Source organism: Pinus tabuliformis, chromosome X (genome assembly GCF_031772625.1).
Source record: "Pinus tabuliformis cultivar Carrire ecotype Pingquan chromosome X, CPIR1, whole genome shotgun sequence".
Taxonomy (NCBI): Eukaryota; Viridiplantae; Streptophyta; class Pinopsida; order Pinales; family Pinaceae; genus Pinus; species Pinus tabuliformis.
The window spans coordinates 840465501-840478159 of NC_142308.1; the positions used below are offsets into that span (position 1 = coordinate 840465501).

The window sequence follows — 12659 nt, forward strand, 5'->3', positions numbered from 1 at the left end:
GATAGAAAAGATAGATCAACGCCTTAGAATTTAGCCTCTTCGAGGGGGCAACCTCCTTTACATTTCGTAAATGAATAATTCTTGGATGATTCAAATGACAAAACCTCCTTTCTATATATAAGAGTCTAAGGAATCACAATATAATCCAGCCGACCTAACAATAATAATATAAAGCCACAAAAATAACAATAGAGGAATTATATGGGGCACAGTAATAACAATATGGGGGCAATAGGGGCACAACAATATTAATAAGGGGTATAACTACAATAGTAATGGGGTAATCACTAGTATTATAGGGACCCAACATCTAGCCATATGCTCAATGAAGAGATCAAAGGAATAACTTTGAGATTTTTAATAGTTGGGTGAGTATATCACCTACAAATAGCTTCATCAATGGAATTCGCCCCCAAGCATTCCTTAAACTAGTGGGATGGATAAATGATTCGCCCATAAGTCTTAAACTAGTGAGATGAATTTGCCCCCACCTCTAATTCTTTCTATACCTCACTAGTGAGATGGATACATGATTTTTCACTTAGCTTGTGAAGAATACATAAATCGGGCCCTTGTTTTCCTCTCTTTTGTAAAACATCCCACGTAGATGCCTTATTTTAAGAGGCAATTGGATAGATGTATGGGCTTTTAAAAGACATTTAAATTTCCATATATGTTTCCATCATTAAATTGTTTCCCCTGTCCCTTCAACTACAATAGAGTTAAAATGTTTGATATTTTAGATGGGATCTCAGAGTTACCGTACATCCTACAACCCCTTAAAAATATTCCTCCCTTTTGTCCCATTCGAGTACCAATAAGCCTAGCGGCAAGAAAAAATTTGGTGTCTGACCGTCATTTGGTGTCTTTGGAAAATGCTGCTCCATAAGACATCAAAAATGTTGCTCCAATAATTATAGTACACAGCCCAAAGAAATAAATTCCACAACAAAAAGCCTCTTACCTATACATTTTGGAAAACTATCAACATAAAATACAAAGAGACAACTATCTTAAAAATGATTTCTTCGACAAATGTTGCTTGATAATACATCAGAAATGTATTGTTGAGGATGTTCATTGATGTTGTACACCATTGTTTCTGCTCTTCAAGCCACTAATTTTACTAGCCAAAATATGTTGTGCTTGCATCAACTTCAAAAGTTGCTTCCAGTAAGGTATAAGGATGTTCCTCAGGCCTGGAGGTTCAAACAACATCTCTACCAAGTCAAAGTTTGAAACATCTAAGGATTTAAAATTTGGAGAATGCAATTCAAATGCAAATCACCATGTTTAACAAATATAGGTGATATGAACCCATGATGACTTCTTTTCAGGTGATAGTTGTTGCAAAGATTATCGAAGGTTTTTGTTGGACTATTAATCATATTATAGAACATAACCTATTGCAAAAACAAGAGAAAAAAAACACTACATGTTATACACATTGTTATGTAAGCTTCGTCAATGAGAGGATTTCCTCTTGTCTTCATCTGAGTTTTCTCCAAGCATTCAAGGAAAGCAATATCTACTTTCAACATTTCAGCTTGATCATGTGTATCATAATAGATATCATGGAAATAACAACAATAGTCCAACCAATCAATTGGTTTCTTGTCCTAGAGAAGACCACCTTGGTCCTTCCCACTTGACCAATTTGGCCCACAATAATTACCATAACAAAGAAACAATTGTGAAAGAAATGCTCTGGGACATTTATGCCAAGGTAGCTTGGCCATGTAAGGTTTGAATGGAGGCATATAAAATTTTGAATCTACTACTTCAAATTGTTTTACCTTTCTAGCTTGTTCGTCGGGTTTAGCATTCCATGGAAGACTCATCCCTTGAATATGTTCCTAGATCCCAAGCCTATCCTTTTGAGGTTTGTTGTTCTTTGTTCTTCCATGATTTGTATTTCTCTCTGGCCTAGGGATGGTGTCAGTGACTCTTTCGATTTGATGTATCTTCCAAAAATGTTCTCAAACTACAAACTTTTTTGCTGTGGTGGCTTGTTGTTATTTTCTTTTACCCAATTCCTACTAGTATTTTTTGGCGGAGGCTTGCTTGACTGTTCCCTTCCCATCTTGCTATATGTTTCTTTCTTGGAGATGTTGGTTGTTTCATTTTTATGTATCGGCAAAAAATGTTCCCAAATGCTATGAGGCTTTTGCTTGGAAATGTTGGTTGTCTCATTTTGATTTATCTGCCAAAAATGTTCCCAAATGGTTCGTGGTTCTTGCTTGGAGAGGCTAGTTGTTTCATTTTGATGTGTCCACCAGAAATGTTCCCAAATTTTGTGTGTTTCTTTCTTGGAGATGTTAGTTGTTTCATTGTGATGCTAGTTGTGTGTTATGATATTTTTAAGTTGTTTTTCCTTATCTTGGTATTTGAAAGGCATTAAAGGAAAGAAGATGTTCAATTAATTAGCAGTTAGTGGAATATATTAGTAATAGATAACTAAGTTTTTCAATTATATATCACTGGAAAATATGTTGAGTATTAAGAAATAGATAGTTTCCTACTTGTCTAATATGAATTTATTGTTATCTTATTTTCCAGGTCTTCTAAGTGTAAAAAAATGTGCAAAAGTGGAGTTTATGCATTGAAGGGTCATGCTTTTTGAATCGAGGCCAAGAAGTTGTGAAATTTGTCCTTCACAATATGACAACAAATCATGTGCTCCATGGAAGGAGATAAGTACATGGAAGGATGACAAACAATGAAGCATACTACATTGCCCTTTTTGAAGAGCTAAGAGAGGCAAAAAAATGATGTAAATGATATTGAAGTCTTCACCAAATCATAGCTAATATGTAATCAAATGAAAGGCATATATCGGGTTTGGAAGGACAATTTAAAACCCCTTTATAGGGAAGCAATAAATTGGAGTTGTAAATTTTAATCTTTTACCATCGATTACTTTATAGACATTTAAAGGATGTCTAGTGATATAATGTCCATAGCATTGTTAAGCGCGGATGTAGATGTCAAATATTGCATAGGATCACCATCCACTGCAACAGAAATCATTGATCAACATCAAGATAGGTCCTCAGTATGCAAATGGGTTGTTGTTATCATTTTTATTGGGTCTATCATGGCATGGTTCTTTCACTAAATAAGAACCTGTCAATATATTATTTTTCCCCAACTTGCAACAATTATGGTTTATTATATGGGTAACAAATTTATGGACAATGTAATATATTCTGTTGTATATGGACAAGTGTATTTTGAGAAAAATAACTGGTTCATGGTCTTGTGATTGCCATTAAAACATTATGGTGTTGTCTAACTGAGTTTTATCTTTTATATTTTCAACTGAAATCTTGCGAAATATTTTTTTAAGTCAAATCATTATTTAATTTGTATCTATCTCAAAATGTCAATAAAACAATTTTGGCCTTTGCTGCTAATGAGGGAGTAGACTGATTAAAAAATGGGATTCTTATTACTCATTAATACTTGCCTTTTTCAATAATCGAAAGAAAAATTGCAGACTTTGTCCCATTGCCCATTACCTTGAAATCTATACTGAATTTATGCAAAATGATTAATTATTTGTAATATTCCCAACATCATATGTTTTGGGTTGTTATGCCTAGTTGTATCTGGGTGTAACATCATGAACTGATATCACGACAGAGGTATAACTCTTAAATGTTCTCATGGTATTGTTTCTTTTTGGAATAACAATTGAAACTTCAACTATTGAAAGGGATGCTTTTCTCATCCTTTTAAAGAGCATATGTTAAGTTGTAGTTGCATCAAAATAGCCTTCTCTAGATGACAGTAGGGTGAGGAGGGAATGTTGTGCAGCTATTTTGGGTTCTTGTGCATCACTACACAAAGTTGTGGAGCATGGTAATACCTGTAGTTGTTCAATTGCAACTCAGTTTTGGTTTGGTTTTAATCTAATTTGGATCAAAGTGGTTACAATATGATTAGTTATGACACACATGCTTTTCTTCGAAATATTTTTGAACCTGTGTTGGTGCATTGCATAAGGTTGTGGTTATTGGTGGTTGGACAAGTTTGTCCATGCTAGCTTTTGTTCACAATTGTTTTTAACTATTAATGGTGTAACATTAGATGTGATTGTATTGTTGAGGACTTGTAATGGGTTTTGATGTATAGTAATCGAATCCCTTGGTGCCAATAATAGGTTACCACATATCACCAAGCTAGTGTATACTAAGTTATCCACCAAGCTTACATTCTCACTATGGTTTGCCCCACTACATAAAAAAAGCTCAGAAGGGATGAGGCCAAGTTTGATTCTGAGATGAGCATGACATAATATATATCCCTCAAACCTGAGATTTAATTTTAAGGAATATTGCTCACTCTACATGGCCACTAGTTGCAGCCCCTTTGGGCATGTTTCTTAAAGCACTCAAGGAAAAATTAACACCAGGCCATGGAACAACTGATAAAACTGTGAGTCTTATTCAACTTTCATTTTGTATCCGTTAAGGACAATGATGAACTTTTACTACAATCAAAGACCAGGCCACACCCCAACTGATAAAATTGTTAATATAATCAAACATTCATTTTCTGCCCTTCAGATATGATGAATTGATTACAACACCGGCCTTCAAAAGGTGGCCCATTGTACTTCAAGATGAAGCTCCACAACTCAGAAATTAAATTGACGGTACTACTGGCCATCTGCCCCTCATGGAACTGGAAAGCATATCAAATATTTGAATGGATTTGGATAATTTTTGGACCCATTTAATGACAAGTTTAGACCCACAAGACAGAGTTTGTATTGCAAATTTTTTTTCTTCACTCCAGCTGCCCCATTGTCTTGGTCCCACCACAGGACATACAACTGGAGAACGTTGGTTCTAGCCAATATTACATTTGCACATTCTCAGTTGAAAATAATCATATAGGATTAAACTATACCTTTAAATAATTTTGTATGAAAAACATTCAACACATTAGTGTTCTTGTCACACCACCATGTGCAAACAAATCTAGTGCCTCTTTGTTCCACACTATTTAATTGCTTTGAAATATCAACCATGTTTATTTAAATGTATACACTCATGGAAAATATATTGTCACTATTATAATTAAAACCCCTTGACATTTTTACAAGAATGTCCCGAGTACAAAAGATCAGTTTGCAAGGGAACATACTATATCTCAATGCCAAGCAGATGTAATCTAGACCCTAAGAGCCATAAGGACAACTTTTTACTCCCAAGTGGTTGGTCTGGACTTCACAAGCCACCATGAGAATGTGGATTCCTCATAAATATGGAGTTACACCTATGCTCCTAGCATTGTTAGTTCTACATCAAAAATCATAAAACTGAAGTGATAACTTCTGTTGACCCTCTTTTATCTTTTTGTCACCTCTACAGGAAATTGTTTGCATTTTTACCATTTCATTCTTGGACATTGTAATGAATCTATGTTATGTAACTTTAGTAGAGAAGTCGGTGTAAATTATCGAATTATAAGGGCCTCTTTGTGTTTCTACTGTGAAATTGTCACTATACAATGGAGTTGCACCATCTGAAAATGCTATTGTTTGGCATAAACTTAGAAATGGTTGCTTCTCAAAATGATTCCATTCACAATATAATGAACCGAGTAATTGGAATGAAATGATTGGCTAACACAACCAACAAACTGATACTTCTCTCTATGCTAGATTGATTTTGCATTCCTTGAATAACACACTCCTAATTTCATATCACCCACTTCGAGTTTATCCCTCCACGGAAATAGATGATCTGACCATGTATTTGACCTGTTTGATATTCTCAAAGACTAAACCAACTTATCAACTCTCTCAAAACACTTTGTTTCATGTCACTCTGCACTCGACAAAGTATGTTGGATTGAATCATAAACTTAATAGATATTGAAGAGGGAGTTTCACTTCTAAATATAAGAAAATGAAGAATAAAGCCTCACAAATCTAGTATGGGCATCCCTTTCATCATTTCTTGTGAGTTAGTAATATATCATACAAGTGTAGGGAATTGAAGGTTAATATTTAGAATGGGGGTGCCCATTGCATTCAGTTATTTCTCAGGCAATGCTAAATTCATGCAAAATCTTTAACTTACACTCCAAAAGTAAGTCATAAGCAATTTGGTTAAATGCCTCTCTATAAGATATTTCAGATTACCATGGGACTATACAGAGTATTCCTCTAGTATCTTGAACAAATTTCAAATTAAAGAAAATGTATTTGCTTTGAAGAGTCCATTGTGCTAAAATACAATGGAAATAATAAGAATTGATAAATTACACTAGCCACAAAAAGTTTGATTTCAAAGCCTTAAACATCACTTCTCTTTATATTACAACATTTCTCATAAACAAGGGATTCACAACAGAAAACAACCTATAAACCAAACGATTGTTTAATTAATTAGTTGATAGTAGCACACTTCTATGTGTGCATACAATGAATAAACTGTGAGCTGAAGATAAATCCAATCCTCATTTTCATCCACAATGCACAATGAAAATTCCATTCCCAAATGTGCATTGTTTTCATATTGTGAGCTTCTACACTCTCTATTGTTCTTATCTCCTCAATATTGTATTATGACCAGTAAATCTCAATAAAAATGCACTCCCAATGCACACTAATAATAAAGAAATGTATTTAGGATCCATGTACACAGGTGTCCTTGAGCTATTATGCTTGGTACCCATGTTGAAATTTGCTATCTTGGCCTTCAATTTTGCATTCAACAGAATATTATTTCTTGTGATGTCCTTGTGCACATAACTGGGATGTTTGTGTTCATGTATATAATGCAATCCCATGGCCACATCAAGACATATATGGAGCCTCTGATCCCACGTCAGGAAGTGAGAACATGAGGTTATAAATTTGTTTTTCATGACTAAACCACCATGAAGCCAATCACCGAGAGATCCATTTTCATTCAAACGCTAGGTAAGAATGATCCTCACCTTCATTACAGATACCTAGAAATCTAATAAGATTATTGTGTTGAACTTGGCACAGACTTCTCAGCTCATCCGAGATCCCTGTCTTCATATGCTTAATAGCCAAAGGGGTACCACTCAAGATACCATGGTAGAAAAAACCTTCTACTCTACAATCAGGACTGAAGTTCTCAGTTGCTTTATTCAGCTGATCCAATGTGTATGTAAGCATTAGCAGATCTGTTGTGCCTGTCATTCGCTCCTTGAAAACATTTTTCCCTATGACACTTCCATCTTCTGACTTGTGTATGATAGGTCTCTTGTAGTTAACTGCTACATGTTTTTTGAAAGACTTGTTTTTCTTTCTAGTGACCAACACATTTGGGCCAATTGCACCTGTTGCTACAAGTATATTGCAAAAAAATAGTTTGCTTCAAGTCTAAGTTATGTTTATCACATTCTTCACACATGAAAATACAAATCATATATATAACATATTTAGCCTCGATAGAAACTGAGGAAATGCACTTCATCACAAAATAGAGTAAATTTGACAATGGCTTGGATCTCATAATTGTTAAAAAGCTGAGATCTTCATCTCATTTTCTTATATTTATAGTTTCTTATGGTATACATGAAAATTGCATTTATAATCCATACACTAGCTATGTTGTATGCAACAAATTTATTTACAAACAATGACAAGAATACTTGTTGAATTCTAGCCATTAGTTTTCCAAGATGTTACACAACATTTGACTATTGAATTGGCGAGAACTTACACAAATCATTATCAAGTTGTCATATCCTATACAATTGATATCGATTTATTTTCATAGTGTTTCTAAGACATTGAAGGGGGAATTGCTAATACTTGCACCCACTCAAACTATGTCTCATTATATTCCCATATTATCGCATAGGCACTTTCCAAAAATCCCAGGAGGAGTACCATGAACAAATGTCCCCCACAATTCACAATGTCTAGAGAATACTCAAGTGGTGAGGGTAAAAGAGGGGGGCATTCATACCATAGGACTTTGTGAGTTTTAAAAGCCACTACTTTTCCCCTTCTGTTAAAAAAATACACAGTTCCATCATCGCTGCCAAATTTTGTTTCAAATAGCATTTTCTATACCTTCTCTCCTTTATGTTACAACTTATAGATGATTGTCTCCAATAATGTTTTGATGAATCATATACGTTCATCATAAATCCAAGCAAGTCACCATATATGAATTTTTAGATGCAACTATAGGGATAGCATGTATGGTCTGAGTAATATTTAGATGTGGTAATCTGCAACACTGTCCAGTGAGAGGGTTGCACATAATGAAATTTCCAAGAGATGACCCAAAACAAATAAGTCCTCCTGTTGTTGACACTGGTTTGCACTGCATATTTTTGCTCGGACAAGAGGGGAGATTGATATGGTGCCATGTTTTGACCTCTGTGTCATATACAATGCCCTGCTCTAACTTGGAGTCCACCATGTAGAACCATGGATAGCAGAATGGGACTTCTGAACAAACATTCAAAAAACTTAGAGAATATATCATTGAATTCCATCCTTTGCACACTAAACGAAAACGGAAGAAGCTAGACACAGGCAACCGTGCAAGCACCCTTGCTAATAAATCTTCATGAAGTTCACCACAAGATATGTTATCTATTATCATAGGATCCTCACATCAAATTGATGCATTTAACTTTCTCCTCTTTTATTTTGAGTTGCTTTCGTCATGAGTGCCCATAATACTTCTTTTCAAGACTACAGGAACCAGTTGGTTCTCCATCACAATCCCATAGTTTGAAGATGTTTCAGGCATAATGTCCCACATAAGACAATGCTGAAAACAATAATAGAATTGCAAGAAGTCGGCACTCAACTAATGAGCACAAGAAAAATATTGAGAATCATATTATATAAATCATATATCTATATACTATATTTAATTTTTATATGATTTTTCAAAATTTAGTATCGGGTCTAGTGACATGGAAGTTGTGATACCTAAGAAAATGTTATTTTTTGAATACCATCTGCAGGCCTGAATGGCTTCGTTAAATTGGGCTAAGGGGTCTGTTGTAGTGTTTTCTTCTCAATGATATACGAAAAGAACCCACTTAAGATTGTGGATGACAAACAATCTCAACAATATTAATAGCTACTAAACATTGTAGATCTGCAACTATTGATAGAAACAAAACCTGCCAAAATTTTGATCTATGCTATGATCATAATTAAACAACGAAAGAAAGAGTAATAACTCCAATCATCCAATGGAAACCAGATATGTAAAGAATAATTTTATATTAACACTTGTGAAGAGAATAGATAAATGTTACCAGTTTCCCTCTATGGGATGGGTTCTTGACTATCCTCAAATGTCTTCAGCTTCTATAGAGTCTCTCTCCTCTATAATGCATAAACCTAAAAAAAATATGGTGTGCGACAATGAAAATAATCAGAGTTACAACAATGAGTGCAACAATGAAAATAATCAAAAGCGAATAATGAATGGAAAACCCTTCTATTTATAACAAAATATTGAGTTATCCTCGAATAATGAGCAATAATAAAATATTATTGATCCCATTCTTGGAATAACCACTTGGAATATTTTATTATATTTGGTTAGGAGGCAAAAAATATTTAAATTTTTATCTAGAAATAATAAGTAAATAAACGATTTATTTATCATCTCAAGGAATTAGTTAAGGAATGATAAACAAATAAGGATTTATTTAATTATTCCTAAAGGATTTAGTCAAATTTGACAAAGAATAAAAATTAATTAGTGATTAATTAATTATTCCTAGAGAAAAATAAGTTAAATAATGATTTATCTATTTATTTTTCATGATTGGGTCAAATTTGACAAGGAATAATAATAAAACAATGGTTTAACTAATTATTCCTAGAAGAAAATCAAATAAATGGTGATTTATTTAATTATTCTTCATGGGTTTAACTATAAATTACTTAACAAAGGTGGTTTATTAAGTAATTTCTCACAGTGAAAGCAATTTAAGTATGGTAAAATTGGTTTTACATGTTGTACTTCGATCCATCTAGTAAATTAGGCTAGATGATCAATTTTTTGGTGATAACAGGTTCAAATGGGCCTATTAAAGGACTATCTAACAATATTCTTAGGACAACTAGGGCTGCAAAAGCATGTTGCAACAGTCCTAAAACAAATTTAGTAATTTAGCAAGGAAGGTATTTTCATATCCATTACCAGCCCAAGTAATGTGAGGCACATGCAAATTGCACATGGCAGAATAAGGAATATTAAAAAAAATTTACCACTCAAACCAAATAAATGAAAGAACCCTATCCAAGTTACTATGCATTTAATTGGCCCATCACTTCAGAAAGTACATGCATACACTCTCTAAAAAGTACTTACCTATTTTTTGTGCATAACTCATTGATTCCTACTAAAGTTGAAGCCCTTCCACAGATGATCAGTCATGGTAGAAGATGACGCTTCTCCACTTTTTCTATAGTTACCTAGCAAAGTGTCATATGTTAGTGCAATGAAATTTTCTAGAGCATCAAGGTATCTGTGCACACACAATGAAATAGAGTGTCAAATGTACCTAGCATGGTAGGTAAGGTTGGATGGCCTTGCATCTCCCTTTGGTCTTGGGTTATCGCCATGGTTGTGGATTGTTTCATTGATATAAAAATAAACCTACCACATGTTAAATAATGGTGATGACTAAATAATTAAATCTAAAACTATGACTCTATTCAACACATGAAACTAACCTGGAACCATAGATAGGGCATTATTTGATTGAGGGCAACCTTTCTTATTGAGGTATTGAAACTCAAATGGTTCATATTCTAATGGATCAACACTTAAATCAATTTTCAAACCATTGTTTTTTCTACTGCTTCTTCTTTTCTTTGTAGGGCTAAGGAAACTCTTCTTCCTCTTCAAAGATGAATCAAGAGAACCCAACCTAGGTGTGAAGTCAAAATCCATAATGTGCAAATTATTGGCTTCATCCAACATTTTTTTAACCAGACCAGTCAACTGGTTTGTCTTCGTCAAAGTAGTAGGAGGGTTATCTAAAATGAGATGTACATGGCTAAACAACTCCTCCCTTGCCAAATGAAGTGCCTCGACATTTACATCAACAATATTTGTGGCCATAAGAGTAGCATCGACATCTACATCCTGGTTTTGGGGCTCTATATTGATCTTAGGAGGGTCATTGAATATGTTATCCTCTACATGCTGATGAAGCAATGGATTTGAATTATCCAAGTAGAAATAAAACCTATTAACCTTTCTGGCATGCTTGCAAATATTTCCATGAATAGACCTTGGACATTCACACATTATAAAATCCATGCAATACCAGGTGAGAAGGTATTTTTTACCTCGATCTTTTTGACTTCTCACCCAATAAGCACGAGTTATTCTCTCACGATGACAATAACCTTGAACTAATAACATGGTTCAACGGTTGTTAGTAGCATTTGCAACAACCAATTCATCCTACAAACACATTTTTTCTTTCTATCAGATAGAAATATTGTTTTTAGCTAATAATGGCATGACTCAGCAACATTATTGGTCTCCTTTATGTCGAAGAATAAAGGGATAGTATGTATATTAGGATTCTTCTCGACTTGATAACAAATTGTGAAGCACTTTTATTATTATCTTAGCTTGATCTTCTTCCTATTATTAAAGTGCGTGTTTCATCAAACTGCTACCAAAAACATAAAGACAATAACACAAATGTTGGCTCTCTACCAGGGCCAACTCTCTACCAGGGCCAAAACCTCTCTCTCTTAGAGAGGAAAACCCTTTGGTAATTTTCTCTTATTGAAGCTTCTTTATTGATCAATGCCAAACCCTAGACCCTTGACTAGGATGTACTCCAAGCACAAGTCAAGTCCTTTCTCCTTTCTACACTTTGTTCTTCGAAACTTAGTCTTCCTTCTTCAGACACTTTAACCTTCTTCTTTGTTCCTTGTCTAGAGATAGACCTTGCTTTTGTGAGCTTCTAGAAGAGATGTTACTTCTTCAATTCTTGATGATGTCCTTTGCTTATGGAGAAACCCTTTTCTTGCTCCAATGAAATACTTCTTGAGATATATATGTAAACTGATATGACTGTACAACAACCCTAGATTCCCACACGTGTGATATGTTAGCATGTAGTTTAGGCTCTTTTTATCTTCACTTGAGAGAGGGACTTCTTCGCTTGAGTGAGAGTCCTTGTAGGCCTAATATCTAGCCCAAACAAAGATGGATATTTGAATATTATGTTACTGTTGTTATACCTGCATACAGTCCTCCTTTTTCTTTACACGTGTGACTATTTCTAGCCCTAGAAACAATCCAAAAACTTCGCTCTTCTTCCCTTCTTCTTCGCTGCACTTGGATACCCTTAGACTTTCCTTTTTGGTACCCTTTACTCGTCCTCTATCTCGCTGATTTCAGAGATGATTATCTTCTTCGTTGAGGAGGTCTAATGGATCCTTATAGGAGTCTTTCTCCTTATTTTGAGCCGATTTGAGGTCGACATGAAGACTTGAGGCTGACTTGTCTATTTCTTCACCATTTTGCTGCTTGAAAGATTGCGTTGCAAGGAGATGACTTTGACTTTGCTTGGAGGTATTCCTTTTGACTCTAATGCAAGTGTATACATGTTGTAATATGCCCTTAAGGTCTTCAACATTTTCTTTTGAATCC

General features: G+C 34.5%; 2 pseudogenes; both read right to left on the reverse strand.

The window, feature by feature from the left end:
* Window positions 1-1077: 1077 nt before the first annotated feature.
* Window positions 1078-8062, reverse strand: LOC149142367 (uncharacterized; annotated as a pseudogene).
* Window positions 8063-8141: 79 nt separating this feature from the next.
* On the reverse strand, window positions 8142-8774 carry LOC149142368 (F-box only protein 6-like; annotated as a pseudogene).
* Between the last annotated feature and the right edge of the window lie 3885 nt (window positions 8775-12659).